The sequence below is a fragment of the Larimichthys crocea genome, chromosome XIX, assembly GCF_000972845.2.
Source record: "Larimichthys crocea isolate SSNF chromosome XIX, L_crocea_2.0, whole genome shotgun sequence".
Lineage (NCBI taxonomy): Eukaryota > Metazoa > Chordata > Actinopteri > Sciaenidae > Larimichthys > Larimichthys crocea.
This window is the reverse complement of record NC_040029.1, coordinates 10,598,935-10,615,431: the sequence shown is the minus strand read 5'-3', so window position 1 is coordinate 10,615,431 and position 16,497 is coordinate 10,598,935. Positions and strand designations below refer to the sequence as shown.

Genomic DNA, 16,497 nt, shown 5'->3' with positions numbered 1-16,497 from the left:
AGTCACATTGTTAATAAACGTTAACACCTCAGTGTGTTTACTCTGTGCACCTGTTACGCCGTGTACGACGATATTAACCAGGTGTGATAGTGCCCGATGCTCCCTCGCTGCATGCCATACATCAGATTCTGCGTGACGGCTGTGAAGCGGAGGGAGACCCGCCGGAGAAGCTGTCAGAAGGCGGGCCGCATCCCACTTAGCAGATCCCCATCCCCTCCGTCTCCAAACTCCAAACGAAGGCTATCATCAGAGCCCGCGGTGGGCTGCGACACAAAAGTCATCGCTCCGTCTATCACGAGAGAAAGCTGCTAATGATGATGTTTTTCTTCAAGTGCGCAAACATCAAGTCCGGTGAGGTTTGTGTGTGTGTGTGTGTGTGTGTGACAGAAATGTCTTCCTGCATTACACTTCTGCGGCGGAAAGATGTAATAATTTCCCTTGAAAACTGGGGCTAGACGCACGCTTCCTAATGATGGAATCTTTTGATGTTTAAATTAGGATATCACACGCGAGGAGCTATCCTCTCAGGGCCGCACCTTCTTATGACAAGATTAGCAGCAAAGCAAAGACATTACTGTGGTTTATTTCTGCCCCAGCCAACTCCCAGACACAGGCACAGAGCGAGGCAGCCATCCAGAGAGAGACGGATGCCGGAGAGGGAGGGAGAGGTGTAGTCGAATAAAAAGAAAAGAGAGGAAGAACCCAGAAAAGAAGAAAAAACTAATGGGGTACACTCTCTTTATAGATCCCATCCAAACCACTTATTTATAGATCATCTGTGAAGCACACATAAACCTCTGCTTCACATCCTGTCAGCCTGTCACAATGTCAGCCATGTCAACTTTTACATATTCTGCTGTCTCTGCTGTCAACACACTGTACGGCGAGAAGAATTAATAACGCTGTAATGCTGACAAGCGACGACACGGACTAGTAGCAACATTAACTGACTTGGCTGAGCGTCCCACGAGAGCTCAGATCGCCTGTTTATAGGACGAGAGAGAGACGAGAGCGCCGACAGTGACTGACAATCATCACGTCTCACAAAGAGACAGAAAAGTGGAGCATTTACGTGTCTCGTGATGTTCGGCCGGGTTCTGGACATACAGCACCTGAATCATCGCGTGAGAAAGAGCTCTGAGGAACATGAAACTTTCTCTGGTTTGGTGCCGATTTAACTTTCTAAATGTCTCGAGCTGGTCTACGAGTGACTGTGAGGCTGCTACAGTCATCTCTGGCCGGGCCTCACTGAGTACTCTACAAAAGCTCAACTTCAGAACTTCATTCAGATTTTATTCACAACATATTTGCTGCTTTTCCCTCTGACGTCCTCCGGGATGAAGAAAACCGACATGTTTCTACAGTCGCCCGGAACAGACAAACTAAACGTTCAGCTTCTCCTCACACGGAGGTATTCAGTTGGTTGTAATCTACAACCTCACCACTAGATGTCACTAAATCCTACACTCTGCTTTTAATCACAAACCTGACCCGAGATGAACACCTGACAAAGGTAACTTCCTCTAGATACAACAATTATTCAGATTTCCAAGTTAATTCATTCAAAGAAATAAATCCTAAAGAACAAAAAACAAACTGCATGGACCTTCCACATAACCTTCAGAACCGACCCTCTGCTGAACCCAGCAGACCTCGTCTTCCCGTCCTCTGTGATGGAATATCTGCGGTGGTAATAAGGTGTGTTGGAGGCAGCAGCCATCTCTTTACAGCCGACGTTTGGCTCCAGGTTTACGACCTCGCCCCGCGCCAACACTTAAATACAGAAAGTGACGAGTAAAGACGGACACCAGAGCGGACACTTTTCTTAAACCACAGTCTGCTACAGCAGCTCCTGTAACAGCTCACACACACACACACACACACACACACACACACACACAGGTTGGTGTTCTTTGAAATGTTATCACGCTGAACAGGGACATTACCTGAGCTTTCATGGTGCAGAGTGGCTGCCGGGTAGGCACAACACTGAGAGCTCTCCACCACTCCACTCCTTTCTCTCCCCTCGCTCGCCTGCGGTCGGGGAAGAGAGCTCAGGCAGCCGTTAGGACCATAAAGAGAGGGCCGGCGATGGCGGGTCCCCTCTGAGGCCCTTTTCATGCTCTCAGGTTGAGTCACAAGGGCCCACTTCATCGCCGTTATCCAGGGATGGGAAATACATAGCTTCTCTTTAAAAACTCTGACCCGGCCTTTTAGTCCGGTGCGCTGGGGGGCGATTATCCTCACTCACCCTTTTAAAAAACGTGAACACACACACACACACACACACACAGATATGCTCTCACTCACAGAGATATAAGCACATTAGAGTGGCACACGTACACACACATGCATACAGTGGATATATCCGCCAAGTGGCTGGTATTCGCAGAGGCTACAGCCCCGACTCGGGGACAGATCTATATTTAAGAGGGGGATACGGCGAGCGTTTAACCTTGGAGCGGAGGTGACTTTGAGTGAGCCACAGAGGTGTGGGAGTTGCTTTTGTGGGTGCCGGCGAGCTCTTTCTACTGTATTTCTCATGTTCACGGCGAGTCAGCCAGCCGGCCGGCCGCTCTGTGAGCCGAGGCTTCTTTTTGAACATGACCTTGGGCTCAAGGTAAAACTTGAATGTTTTAACACGCGCTCAAAGTTTCATGCTCTGCTGTGCGGCGTGAAGCCCGGGCTCGTATCTCATCCCAGCCAGAGACGTTCGCTGCTGGAGCCGGTCCTCTCAAGGTCTGAACCTGCCGGTGACAGGTGAAATTTGAAATTCAAGCCGAGATAAACAAACAAGCGACTCATCAAAGTCAGGTTTGTGTGTGTCTGTGTGTGTGTCTGTGTGTGTGTGTGTGTGTTTTCTGATCGCCCCCAGCTATGTTTACTCATTAGCACGCCGCGTCCAGCCCCGTCCTAGATGAAAGATGATGCCAGGGACTGATAATGAAAGACAATGCAGTTAACAGCAACAAACAGCGCACACGGAGCCCCCCGCTGGGAGCCGCTTCACTCGTCCACGTCGCTGGGATGGGTGGTATTTGCTCTCTAGTCGTTATTAAAATACAATTAATCAGGCTTTCAAATGGGATGTGGAGGGTCGGAGACAAACTGCTACCCCTGAAACTTCCACTAGAAGCAGACTCGACACTTCCTGTTGGCTTCAGACAGTCAGGATTCTCCCTCCCAGCTCGTCAGTGAATATAAAATAAAGCTTCCTGAGAAACATTTAAATCCACAGACACATGGACAGCTCCGCGTGTTGGCTCGTGGCTGATCGAAACATTTGGAGCCAGCCTCGAGTGGATGTTTGAGGAAGTGCAGTTTGTGGCTTCACTTCACAGAGACCGAGGGTGCCGCTTGGTTCAAACTGAGCTTGATTCGGATTAGGCTTTTTTTCGGCACATATTTTTCACAGTAAAAGTCTTGCAGACGTTCAAAGGGCTCCTATGCGTGCAGGCTTTTAGTTTGAAACATCAGAGCCAACGCTGAATTTCTATCGGTGCATGCGACATAATTCTGTTTTTTACCTGGATGTTATTAGCTTTGTTTGTCCGTTTTTGAGACTCTGCCATTATTTTAACACCGCCTTTTATTTGTGACTTCACAGTAAATGAAAATATATGCTCGGGAAGACAAGTTAGCATCTGCTGTGCTGAGAAATACTCTAAGCACTGTGTTTACAAGCGCTGGGCTCAGGCGGCGGGCCTGCAGGGTGACAGAACACAATTCTTCCTGTGTAGCGCCGTGCTCGCTCGCTCGCTGGCTGGCTTCTGCTTCTGTTATAAAGTCCACAGCCATGCCAAGCGTTTGTACACAATCCTCTGTTGTTTGGGTGTACGGCGCTAGGTAGCGTTAGCGTCACCCCGGCAACCGAGCCGAGGATAAAGCGTGTGTTTCAAGTGGAGGAATGCCAGTCAGCCAGAATCCCTCTTTTCCCTGCAGCATCTCCAGCAAGCATCTAATCCATGACCACAGACATCCCCCTCATTAACGCCAAATTACATGCAAATTTCCCCAAATAAATGAGTTTTAAGTACTTGACAACCTGTCAGCCTTCGAATATTGAAACGTCCTGACGGCTAGATAAACAATCAACAATAATCACTCTATGCAAATTTGATATTTCCTGCACAATTACAAGAGGAAAAAACACCCTCTATAAATAACTGGACACACAAAGGCATCTGGCATTTGTTCAGGTTTGCAGCAGATACGGATGCAAATGAAAGATTCTTTAGGATGTAATTGATTCAAACGTCGCTGCGCCTCCTCTGCCTCCTTTTATTGTTCTTTTTTCTCCCTCCCTGGCACTTGTTTTTTTCTCTCCCTCTCTTTATCTCGCCGCTTTCAATATACGCAGATAATGGCTGATGTAAATGAGTGAATGAGAGAGAAAGAGGGAGAAAGGAGGATGTGAATCACCCTTTTCGTCTACCTCTTGTTTTGTGTTTTCGCTGCTGCTTCAGAGGAGGTGTGTGTGTGTGTGTGTGTGTGTCTTATGAAGTGGATTGGAGATGACGGAGGAAGTGAATGCACAGCTCTGTCCATTGCTTGTGAAGGAGATTACTGTGCGTCTTCGCCCCCTCCCCACGAGCTCCTCCACAGCACCCAGAGATTAAGACTGACAAGAACACATCAAGTCATTTCAGGACGAGCAGATCTCTCGCTCTCATCTCTCTTCTCCCTGGGCCTTTCTTTTCTTGCTGCCTCGCCTTTCTATTTCCCCGTCCTTCATCTCACCTGCTCTTCTTCTGCGAGGTTCATCAAGGTGTGCAGAGTCCGACCCCGGTTACCCGCCGACCTCCAGGATCAGGACATCCATTAGCATGAGCTAACGGCTTCATCCGTGCCCAGCACTGACACCTCCTGCTGGGCCTCTTTATCTCTGACTTTCTCTCGAGGCCTCGGCTCGCTGTCTGGGCTTCAAGCTCATGTTTTTTTTTGTTTTTTTTAAATCGCTGCAAAACACTGACGGCGTCAGGCGGAGACAGTCGAGTGCAGGAGACAGTGTTGTGGCTGATCTAGAATCAGCATACTTAGAGGTTTAAGTGATTCTTGTCGTTTCAGGCTGGGGAGCTTTGGAGTGACACGTTTCACTGCACAGACACGAGTTTGCATTTCACTTTAAAACAGATAAATTAATGAATCAGGTAATAATCAGAGCTGCAACCTGCAAACATGAACATGCACGTCTGTTTGTTTTGGTCTTTGACCGGGCGTCTTCAGCACCTGTGGTGTCCAGAGACACGCCAGGCGTCTCACCACTGAAGCTCGAAACTCTCATTAATGTTATGTGGCACTATCACATCAACACACTCAGTGCTGCTCTGTACACTGAGATTACACACAGGCTTCTGGTCATGTGTCGCCTTGAGGCACACGCTTCATTCACAGTAGGAAATGCAGCCATGACAGCTGCTGAGGTTACCGTGGTTACTTGAAAGCATCAGATTATTTTTCTTCGCATTGTCCTGTCGGCGAGCAGAAGAGGATGATCTCCTCGCTGGGAGATCAGTCGGACGAGGGCTGATGGGATCTTACAAAGAGCTGCAGTGGACACCTGAAGGTGGGGGTGGGTGGGTGGAGGGGTGGGGGCGGTCGTGACGGTGGCGTTGACGAGCAGCGACGTTATCAATCACAGGCTGCTCTATTAATTTCATCAAGGCCCGCTGCCTGCTGACATTAAATGACACGCCGGTCGGTCCGATGGCGTCCCTGAGGTGGCAACATGGCCGGCCGCCGCTTTTGAAATGCAAATGAGGCTTTAACCTTAAACAGAGCCGCCTGGCCAAAATTATCTTTCTGCCTTCAAGTCAGGTGCTCCCTCCCTCCGCTCGCTTCTCTCCCTTCCCTCCTCCTTTACTTCCTACCTATCCCCTGCGTTCCCCCCTCGTTCCCTCCCCCTTGTTCCTTCACCAAGTTGACCCCTGGGGTACCGGAGATGGAGAGAGCATCTTTAGAAGAAGCGACAGATAAAGGCAAAGGTGGAGGAGGGCGGGGAAGGAAGAGGGGAGGGGGAGGAGGAAGGGAGCGGCAGTGCTGACACCAGCATTCTGTCCTGATGAAGGGGCAGAGGAGCGCCACCGCCGAGCCCGGGGATGAAGACGTCTCAAGGGCGAGGAAACATCGGGAAGGAGGACGGAGGAGGAGGTGGGGTGTGGGGGGGGGTCGGAGTGCATCCACTCCCTGGGATGACCACACACACACACACACACACACACACACACACACACATTACCACACACTGAGGAAGAGCCAAACTTGTCAGGTGATTCCTTCCACAATAAAAGACCTGAAATCTGTATTCAGTCCGAGACGCGCCGCGGCTCGCTCAGACCTCACTTCTTAAAAAATCCCCCTTCACAGGAGCCGTGCCATTAGAGCTGTCAATATTGTGAAGCATGAGCGCGGCCCAGACAAGGAAGGATTGGTTACCAATATGCAAGAAGCCGCCATTGTTCCTGGAAAGGCTTTTTCCTCCTCTTTCTTCTTTATCTGAGCAGACCGAACATTCATTTTAATTGAGACATCAGACGAGAGTGAAACAGAGAGCGCTGCCTGGACAGGCGGCAGACACATGACGGAGAGGAAGAAAATATTCAGACGGCGACTGAAAAAAGAAGAGGGAGAGGAAACGGGTTGAAGAAAGAAAGGAGGTCCCCGCGGCAACACAAACAAACATACGACAAACACACGAGAGCTATCTCTCTCTTTATTTCTCCCCATTTTCATCCCTCCGTCTCCTTCCTCCTCTCGCTGTCTTTAAAGAACAAAGCGACACTAAAGCAAACTCCTTCAGCACTGCCTTCATTCCACACACACACACACACACACACACACACACACACACACGATATGTTCGCTGTAAACAGCGTTTTGTACAGTCGACATATGACTCAGCAAGTCACTGGAGGAGGATTACAGAACGCTACAATGTGCAGAGAGTACAATGACAAGAACAAAAATGTCAATTCTGCCCCTGAAGTAGCAAAATGTCATCCGGCTTTCTGAAATCAACTCATAGTTTTAGATTTCTTCATGCTGATGAAGCAAAGTGACAAGCTACACAAACAAACAAGGATTCAAGACAAACTTTCAGTAACAGGTTGAAGGATTTATTTTAGAGTGTGGCTAAAATAAAATGTAAAGATAAACTCTGCTGCTCTCTTGTATGTCTTAAGATGAATGTTTGCTTTCATGCATGTCGTTCATATCCATGTTATTGTGCGTTCAGGAGCCGGCGGTGAGGAGGGAGACGAAAGGAGCTGCAGAAAACCAGGAGCTGAGCTCGGGATGTTAAGCACGGGGAGACACCTGGCACGGAAACTTAAGTGCTTCCACCAAGTATCATCAACCCAAGATTAAAAGCGTCGAGGGGGAATAGTGGGAGGAGAGGGAGGAGGAGGGAGGCAGAGGGAGGAGGAGAGAGGGGGAGGGAGGAGGAGGGAGGGGGAGGGAGTCATCGTGCATATGACAAGACGCTGGAAGGAGGAAAGAGAAGTAACTGAAGGCAGCGGCGTATCAGGAAAACACAGTTTGTAAAGCGCCGTGTGCACGTACTGGACACACACACGCACACACACGTATAACAGGGTGAGCATGATGATTGGTGACATATGGAGAGAGAAAGCTTCACGTACATCCTCCCTGTCAGGTAACAGATCACTGACGTCTCATGGAAACCAAAAAATATGAAACATATTCTACTAAAAATGTTTAAATCCGAAGATGCTTCATGTCACAGCCTTAAAAACAGCCGGACTTCCATGGTTTCACTCCCCCGCCTCAAACCGCAGCAGCCTGATTACCACACAATCTTTCCTCAGATGTCTCTGCCTTGACTAGTCTGTCAAGGGCCTCCTGATTACTGTACACAAATACCAGGCTAATATCCTCTGTCGATGGCAAACAACAGGATGTGTGCACTGCAATCTATGACTTGCTCTGCTCTGAGTGTGTGTGTGTGTGTGCTTTCTGCTCCGACTCATCTTCAGAAATCCGTGTTTTGATTGCAGAAAGTAACTGCGTGTACGCCTCTTTAAAAAGACGTCTATGCTCTCTCTTCCCCATTTGCTGCCACTCCTGCGAATGGTTATTATTATCGTCATCAGCGGAGAACGGCGAAATCAGGGCCCTGACAAGCAATCTCTCCTCTAACTCAATCGCTCCCACCACTGCAAGAAATATCCGTCACCGGCAGTTATTTAATCCTGCAGCGGGTTTTTTTTTGTTGAAAACAAACAAAGAAATCGGCCTTCATGCAACGTTTAGTCTTTATGTTTCCAGAGAGTGATGTGACCCTCTGCTTTTTTCAGCAGATTATTAAACTCACAAACTGCAAAAATGAATTTTCAGTGATTAAAACTGATTATTGTCGATTAAAAAGGAAAAATTGATATTTTCTAACTTGGACGAACACGTAAAATGTCTGTTTTTGTCTTGTTGGCGATGAACAGAGCTATAACGTCTGTTTCTGCTTAAACGAAAAGGATCTAACCATTTAACAAAATCCATTTCTGCAGGAATATTTTCCATAATGTTGCAGACACATTAATAAAAACAATCTGAGCCTTTAGTGGATCTGCGTTGTTCCAGAAGCGACACATCCGTCGCCTCAATTAGTCACTTAGACACGAAATGGTGTCCAGAAAGTTCCTCGTTAAAGACAAACCAAGGCCGAGCGTCTTATGACGGACATTTTTTGCAGAGTGTGTCCCTCTCCCTTGCTCTCCATCCAGTCGGTGCACTTGTGTGCATCCTACAGTCGTGTTGACAAGAGGAGGCTTACAACTGGCACACACAAGCCCCACTACAGGCTTAATAGTGTTTCAAGTGTTTTCTCCTGGACTCGTGTCGAATCTCCCAGCTGAATAACAGGCCGACGTCAACATGAAGGGGCTGAACGAGACAGTTTTCAACGCACATGCAACCGTCCCCGGATAACGGCACAGAAAATCAGTAGATCTGGCAAAACCTGCAGGTTTTTCTCTTGTGACTGAGGTCATTGTTGCTTTTGCACAGCGATGACGACGACAATGATGATCAGGAGAAATTGATACAGTATTCTTCTATTCAAGGAGGAAATTAAACGGCAAATTAAATGACCCTGGGGTCCACAATAACTCCATTCAGAGGCCAGTGAGTCGTGATTGCAGATTTTTCTGTCTGGCAGTGAGTCAGGTGGATAGGCTGCCTGTCTTCAGAACATAGGAGAAGAGCTACAGTTAAGCTCTTTCTGCGGCTTAGCACCAATAATCCAACCCACAATTCTCCTCTCGTCCTGAACCCAGAGAAAGGATGAAAGATTTAGACTTGCACCCTCGGTCTCTGAAGCCCTGCTCTTCTCTCTTTTTTCATTCCTCTCTTGCTCCTATCTATCTCCACTCTCCTCTCCATCTCTGTTTGTCTCTCGTTATCCTTCACCCCATGACTCAGAACAGGAAAAGATCTTGTGATGATTATTTCACAAGCGTGCTGATATCATCTTTGTGGGTTTTCTTGCCTCTTCTCATCTAGGAAGAGGTTTACAAAGCACTGAACAGAGAGCTGCCTTGTCTCTCCAAAGCATCCTTACCTTCAAGTCTATTCAACAGCTACTAGGAGCCTTTCAATACAGATCACATTCAATACCAACGGAACAAAACAGCGCTGTATCGTCTGCGTGGAATAGAAACTACAGGGTAACTTCTGGGTTTTCCAACCTGGACTTTATTTTTGCATGTTTTTGTGATGAATGAGGACCACGATGTTTGAAACTGATTCAGTATGAGCGAGAAATAATCCTTCTAGTGCACCGCCAAAGAACGGTCGCTGACGTTTTTGCTACTTGCTCGAACTGAAGTGACAACATCATGGAAAGAGTAAAACAAGTCACATTCATTTTGTTTAAGCAGACACGTTCAAGGCTACCAAAGACTCCAGTAACAAACAAAAAGGTTCTTACTCTTTAAAAACCTCTAGATTAATCTGGATTACTATAATCACAGCTATTCTCCATCATCTGAGTTCAACCTTTAATGAAGATGTCTGAATAAAGAGTCTTTAAGATGCTGTAACCTCTTCAGATTGAGAAGTCAAGCGTTTGTTAGCTGCCCTCATTAGCATTCCTGTGGTTAAAAGGCCACGGCTAACAGCGCATTAAAACACATTTATTGAAATGTGAAACATGAGCTTGCTGTATGAATAAACCACAACAGAGTGATGAATGCTAATAAATGATTGTGCTGATGATTTAAACATCAACAGTGAACGTGGACACGCCGGGGTCGTCGCTCCTACGACAAGAAGAACATTTCTTTTTGCGTTCTGTGGAATGAAAACACATTTCAGGGACACTGCTCACACTTCATGATTGCTCAAATATTACACTTACTATATTCACGTCTGCTGGACAAGCTAATTGCAGTGCCGGCACTGACATCGATTTCTTAAATTAGGTTTTGAGTGACGTGGCAAGAAAGAAAGCAGAGGCGGTAAAACAGACAAAAGGTTTGAAGGAAATCAGAGAAATGAAATGTAGAAAACTCATTTAGTACTTCCTGCCTGCTCCTTCTATATTCCTAACTCATTTGGCAGCTCGTGTTGCCCCTCGACTGGCATCTAAAGGCTTTGATGTAGTCGGCGGACGCCGGGCGAGCACCGTGGTAACCTGTGTTTGAGAAGTCTGTGGGCTGCCCTCTCTACATCGCCTCTCTCTTCTCCTATCCTTTTGTGTCTGTCCGTCTCTCTCTCCGCCAGTTAATGAGCCATGCAGGACTGCCATCATTCTGTGTAGTCATGTAGAGAGTCAGAGAGAGGAGAGAAGAGGGGAGAGAAGAGAGCTGGAGAGACAGAAAATGTGTGAGATGGAGAAAGAAGAGAGTGGGGACATGATGTTTTCCTTCACCTCCTCCCTAATCAGGCCCGTCTCCCTACCAAACACCACGCGGCAATTAGACCTGACAGTACTCCGACTCCCACAATCCCGCCAGGACTACACGTTCAAACGCTCAAATAAACACAGGGGGGAGAAATGCCTGAAAACCGGCGCAACTTCAAGCAGGCAGACCTCCTGATAGCAGAGAAGCAACGCTGAGGTAAAAACCTCAAAACTAGAAAGACAGGCGGAGCGGAGAAACAAGAAAGTCTCGGCGTCCCATCGTGCACGGCCAGATGTTTTGCAGGAAAGTGGTCATGACTATGTCGGGCGTGCGCACGCAGTCTGCGGTCCCCAGAGGACGCCTTTGGAATAGTAGGATGATAACAAATACAGCAGGGCCTGCTTGCATGAACAGTGAGCTAATTGGGATAATTAGTTTGTTACCTCGCTCGTTATTGCATTTTAATGTGGATTCCAAATAATCAGGAGGGGAGGAGTGGGATGCTGGATGTATGTTTTTATGTTTGTGACTCCGTCTATCCGCACGGGCTGCATACATTCAGACGTTTGGATTTTAGGCAATTAGCCGACACTCCGATCCGCGCAGCGAGCAGATAAGGTTACAGGAACTCATTCAAACCACATACAGTGATTGTTAAGGGGAAAATGCTCCATACAAAAACTCTCAGTATTAAATATCATTAATCTGTGGGTGTGTTGAATGCACTCCAAGAGTTATTTTGTAAAGCAATTTGCATTTTCTGTGCCGAATTTTCCCCCCGCCCGCCCGTCCTGCTGAAATATCTACTTCTATGTCAGTTAATGATTTTCTACATTTTCCAGCATGCCTTTCAACAACTTCCAGAGAAGGGACAGAAACTTGTATTGGGCCGAGGGTTAAATGTGTAGGTGGGGAGAGCGATAGCAGCGGTGAGAGAGAGAGAACGTTTTTCCAGTCGCTGTACTTTCCAACGTGTTTGTGGCGGAGCTGAATCACGGAGCGCTGACGGAGGGTCGGGTAACTATTCCTCCTCTGCGATGGATTAATGCCTGAAACATCAGAGGCTCTTTGAATCTCAGGGAAACATCCAAACCTGACTTTACCTGACGTGTTCGACTGACATATTTCACGGACAATGAAGCAATGTGACGTTCTGCATTATCTAAAGTCGACATCTGAAACATTCAAAACGCCGTTAAAGCATTTCTCTGTCGCAGGTTGGTTCGTCAGTGTTGACTCTTCCATCCATCCACCCAGGCCTCCTTCACATTTCATGCGACATTCAAACATCCCAGACATGGCGTCCGGTGTTGAATAATTAGTTTATCACTGCAGCATGTTTGTCCTGATCTGTCGTGAACATGTGAAGATGCGTCTGTTTATTCTAATAATAAAAAGTGCAGCATCATTTCCGAGGAATAATTCGGGTTGTTGCTTCTACGGAAAGCCCCGCTGAGCAAAGCTCAGGGACCTCATCCAGATCCTGATGTTCTCTGGTATTTTACGACAGCCAAAGCCAAGAGATGTTGAAAGAAGAAGTAAGCTGAGTGGAAATGTGCAGGTGGAATGAAGCTGAAGGTACCTACAGCATCAGTCCTAAGTGTAGCTGCCATTTTTCACCAGTTGGGATTTAGTCAGGAACGTTTTGGTTCCAGGACAGTTTCCTCGAAAAATCAAAACCTTCATGCATGCTACACGTATGAAACGAGATGACGGGCTGAATCAAATGAAGCAGAGAGAGAGAGGAGCATGTGTCCGGCTGATGATAGCGAAGCCGTGTGTGTCACCACTGAAGCTCCCATATCTCCGTCTCTTGAAGAAGCCATTTCAACCTCGCACATCAATAACCAACTCTCCAGAGCAAAGCACAGCAATAATTCCAGATAAATCATTCCCTCACGGAGCCACTTGCTGCGTTCAAACACAGGCGTGACCTTCAGCTCTGCCTCTTTCTACATCATATAGCCTGGGAATATAAAAGCTTATTAGCTCAGAACATTGTTGATACGTTTGTTCCAAGGCAGTGCACTAATGAGGCGTTGCAGGATGCGGGCAGCCGCCGACTCTCCTTTTGGAGATATTTTCTCCCCGCCAGAGGAGCATAATACACCGCTAATGGCATCTCCCTCACAAATGGGCAAATAAAAAGAGAGATGAAGTACAATATTGCTTTACCATATCAAAAGGAAGTGGCGTCCACGGATTGTGCGACTGTCTGTTGGCATGTTGATGGGCGAGCAGGCGGGTGGACTTCTATAGAGACGTGATGGACGCAGAGAGACGAGAGAGAGAGAGAGAGAGAGAGAGAGAGAGAGAGAGAGAGAGAGAGAGAGAGAGAGAGAGAGAGAGAGACAGAGACAGAGACAGAGAGAGAGAGAGAGAGAGAGAGAGAGAGAGAGAGACACACTCATATATATGTGAGAGAGAACACACAGAAAGACGAATAAACAGACAAAATGGCATTGCATTGGAATAAATGTAAGCATGTACGATGAGGCGACAATCAAAAAAAGACTCGTCAGGTTTGCTTTACTATTCTGAGTGTGTGTGTCGTACTGACAGCAGCAGACACACACACACACACACACACACACACAGATTTACGTTACAGCTCTGAGATCAGGACTCCGTCACCTTTGTCCAGTCCTGACCTGTGTTCTGACAAGCGACAAAACTCTTTGGTGTTCATCGTCTGGTCATCAGCAGGCGTCTTTGTTTCCTTTATTTCAACAACAAGAAGTTTGTCCATAGCATCCAGTCTCAGCGTCTCTGGGTCATTATGGAGCAAACATGTGACATGCCACACACTCCACAGTCATCCAATCCAAAGCGTCCCACTTATATTGTCTGTGGCATCAGTCGAGCGCCGCCCTGCAGGCTGCTCATCACTCTGCAGGGAGTGACGGGGCCGCAGCACAGACCTCCCATCGGTCTGCTACAGTTTCAGAAATTTAGAAACTTGTGCCGAACACCCGGCACGACCTCCTCTGGGACGCAGAAGTAGGCTCAACAAACATGTAGTGAGAGCTGCAACTCGAACGGTCTTATGGGTAAATACTGGTGAAATGATATGCAGACACGGAGCGACATGTCCCAGGCTGCAGTTTTCTCTGATGGACCACATGTTCTCAACCTAAGTGTGCTATGCTAATCAACACTTTACCTACTTGTCAGCAAACAGAGGAGGGACCTCACTTTCTGCAACACCGGAGGGAATTCACTCGCAGCGTTAGTCTCTCCTCATCACTAACCTCCATTTTTAATTTGACTCCAAACTCCTCCATCATCTGAGGCAACACATCTGCAGTGATGGCGTCTCCAATCAGCAGAGAAATCATGCTCTCATGACGCCGTCCTCTGTCTGTCCCTCTGTTCCCGTCACAGTACGACTTATTTTAGCTGAAGCCCCCCGAGGATCGCAGCGCTCGCCTCTCTGAGCGCAGGGACGTCGGGAGACTCTCACTTAGGGGCCGCCTCCAAAGGGGAAACGATTGTGACTTTGTTCTGGCAGCGAGCGCTCTGTGGGGAAAAACGTCTGAAAAGGCCCACATAATTAGAGGAGGGAGTGAGAGGCAAAGACAAACCCAGACTCAAAATAGTAAATCAACTCAGGCTTGGACGCACAGATCGATGACACCGCCCTGATGCATTCTGCTCATTGGAGGTGAGACGAGGACACAGGCTGAAAATATTGTTCTTAATTGAAGTGCAAGAAAAGAAGCTGTAATTTATTTGACTCTCTACGAACAGCAGCAACACTCACACACATGGACAAACTTCAGAGAGAACAGTTTAACCCAAACTGCGATGTGAGGCGTAAACTCCCTCAGTGACACGCTTCTTCCATCCCACCTCAGCTAAACTTGCAAACACACACACACACACACCTTGTATTGTCTTCAGCTATGCTCAATTATTAATGGATAAACAAAGAGCCATGAACTGTGATGGGCTGTCGGCAGATATTTTCCCCTCTCATATCTTGGAGGCCCAGGAAACGCACACAAGAGCTGGCACAGTAAAGAGGGAGGAGAAGCTTAAGGTCAAACTCACTCACTGCTCTCACACACACACACACACACACACACACACACACACACACACACAGACACACACACAAACACACAGACACACAGACGTGCATGGATGTATTCGCAAACAGATACAAATAAACAGACGATCTGCGAGGAGTACAGATAGTCTAAAAATGTCAGGGAGGGGAGGAGGTGTGTGTGTGTGTGTGTGTGTGTGTGTCTGTGTCTGTGTCTGTGTGTGTGTGTGTGTGTGTGTGTGTGTGTCTCAGAGAGAAGTGGAGCAGATAGCTCATTTCCTCTACTGAGACGGTTAGCTGCCTCCTCTCTCTCTCAGGAGGTTGGCTAGCCATGTAAAGAGTGTGTGTGTGTGTGTGTGTGTGTGTGTGTGTGTGTGTGTGTGTGTGTGTGTGTGTGTGTGTGTGTGTGTGTGTCGGTGCATCTAACAGACAACAGACTCTCCTGGGTAAGCGAGGATGATGTAAGGGCAGTTCATCGACTTCATGCAGCAGCAGCACAGAACGACTCTTACAGAGGGTGAGCAGCTCGTACGGGCAGGTAAACACTTTGTGGAGATCAAGATGAACTCCTGCGGCGTTGTTCTGGTGATTTACAGGAAATGCTGCTTTGTTGAAATCATTAACGAGGAAGTCACGATGTCATTCCACCGATGACCAATCAGATCTTTGTTGAGATTATGTCATCGTCGTCGTAGTGACGGTGCAGGTGTGCACATGCTGGCTCAGGTTCTTCTTTTACTTGTTGCAGTTGACAATAATTCATGAGTGGAAGCGTGAATATTATTTATTTGTCACGATGCAGGTGTGCACATGCCGGCTCAGGTACAGGAAGAGAGATTCACGTGCTCACCTGGAGAGTGTGTGAGCTGTACTGTTGCAGCACTGACTCTGACTGCAGTTTAAGAAGCAGAGCTACTCATCATGGATGTATGTGAACATATTATAACTAAATATTAAAGAGTTATCCTAGTATTGATGGAATTAAATGTCTCTAATTGAGAGAATCCTCCACGTATCACCAGCAGAGGTGCTTCAGACCAATGTATGGATCATCACACAGCAGCAAGCTGCAGCGAAAGACTACAAATATGGTTTCCTGTTAAAATAATATACGGTATTTGACAGATTATAAGGAGGGACGAAGAAGATCTGAAGCTGCAGGAAACCCAGAAGCTCTTTCTTCATTAAAAACTGAAGAAATGATTTAATTTGCTGTTAATTAATATTCTGACAAACTGACCGACTGATAAAACCTGACGAGCGATGAATGTACAAACAGGATTTAGCTGCAAGCGTGGACGCAGAAGTCGACTGAAGCTCGCTAACCAACACAAGCTGAAGCTGATCAGCATGTTTCCACACACACACACACACACACACACACACAGAAAGAAAAACACAGTAAGTTCCCCCTCAGCTGTACACACACAAATCCATCAAACTGTGGCGTACATCTCCGACTTGTTAAGGCACCATTTGTCAGCTGCTCCTGGAGTGGCTGTGTGACTCCGCCACTAATTGCCACTGGTGCTAAATTTAGTCGTGGAGATATGAGTCCTTTTGATCAGGAGCTCTGAATCTAAAAAA

General features: G+C 47.3%; 1 protein-coding gene across 1 annotated transcript in view; it reads right to left on the bottom strand.

The window, feature by feature from the left end:
• The window catches only part of LOC104928562 (POU domain, class 3, transcription factor 3-B), a 127,055-nt gene extending 113,913 nt beyond the window's left edge, over positions 1-13,142 (bottom strand). The window contains exon 1 of the transcript XR_003464217.1: positions 13,035-13,142. The gene's annotated coding sequence lies outside the window, so the exon portion shown is untranslated. The remainder of the gene's footprint in view (positions 1-13,034) is intronic.
• Positions 13,143-16,497: the final 3,355 nt, after the last annotated feature.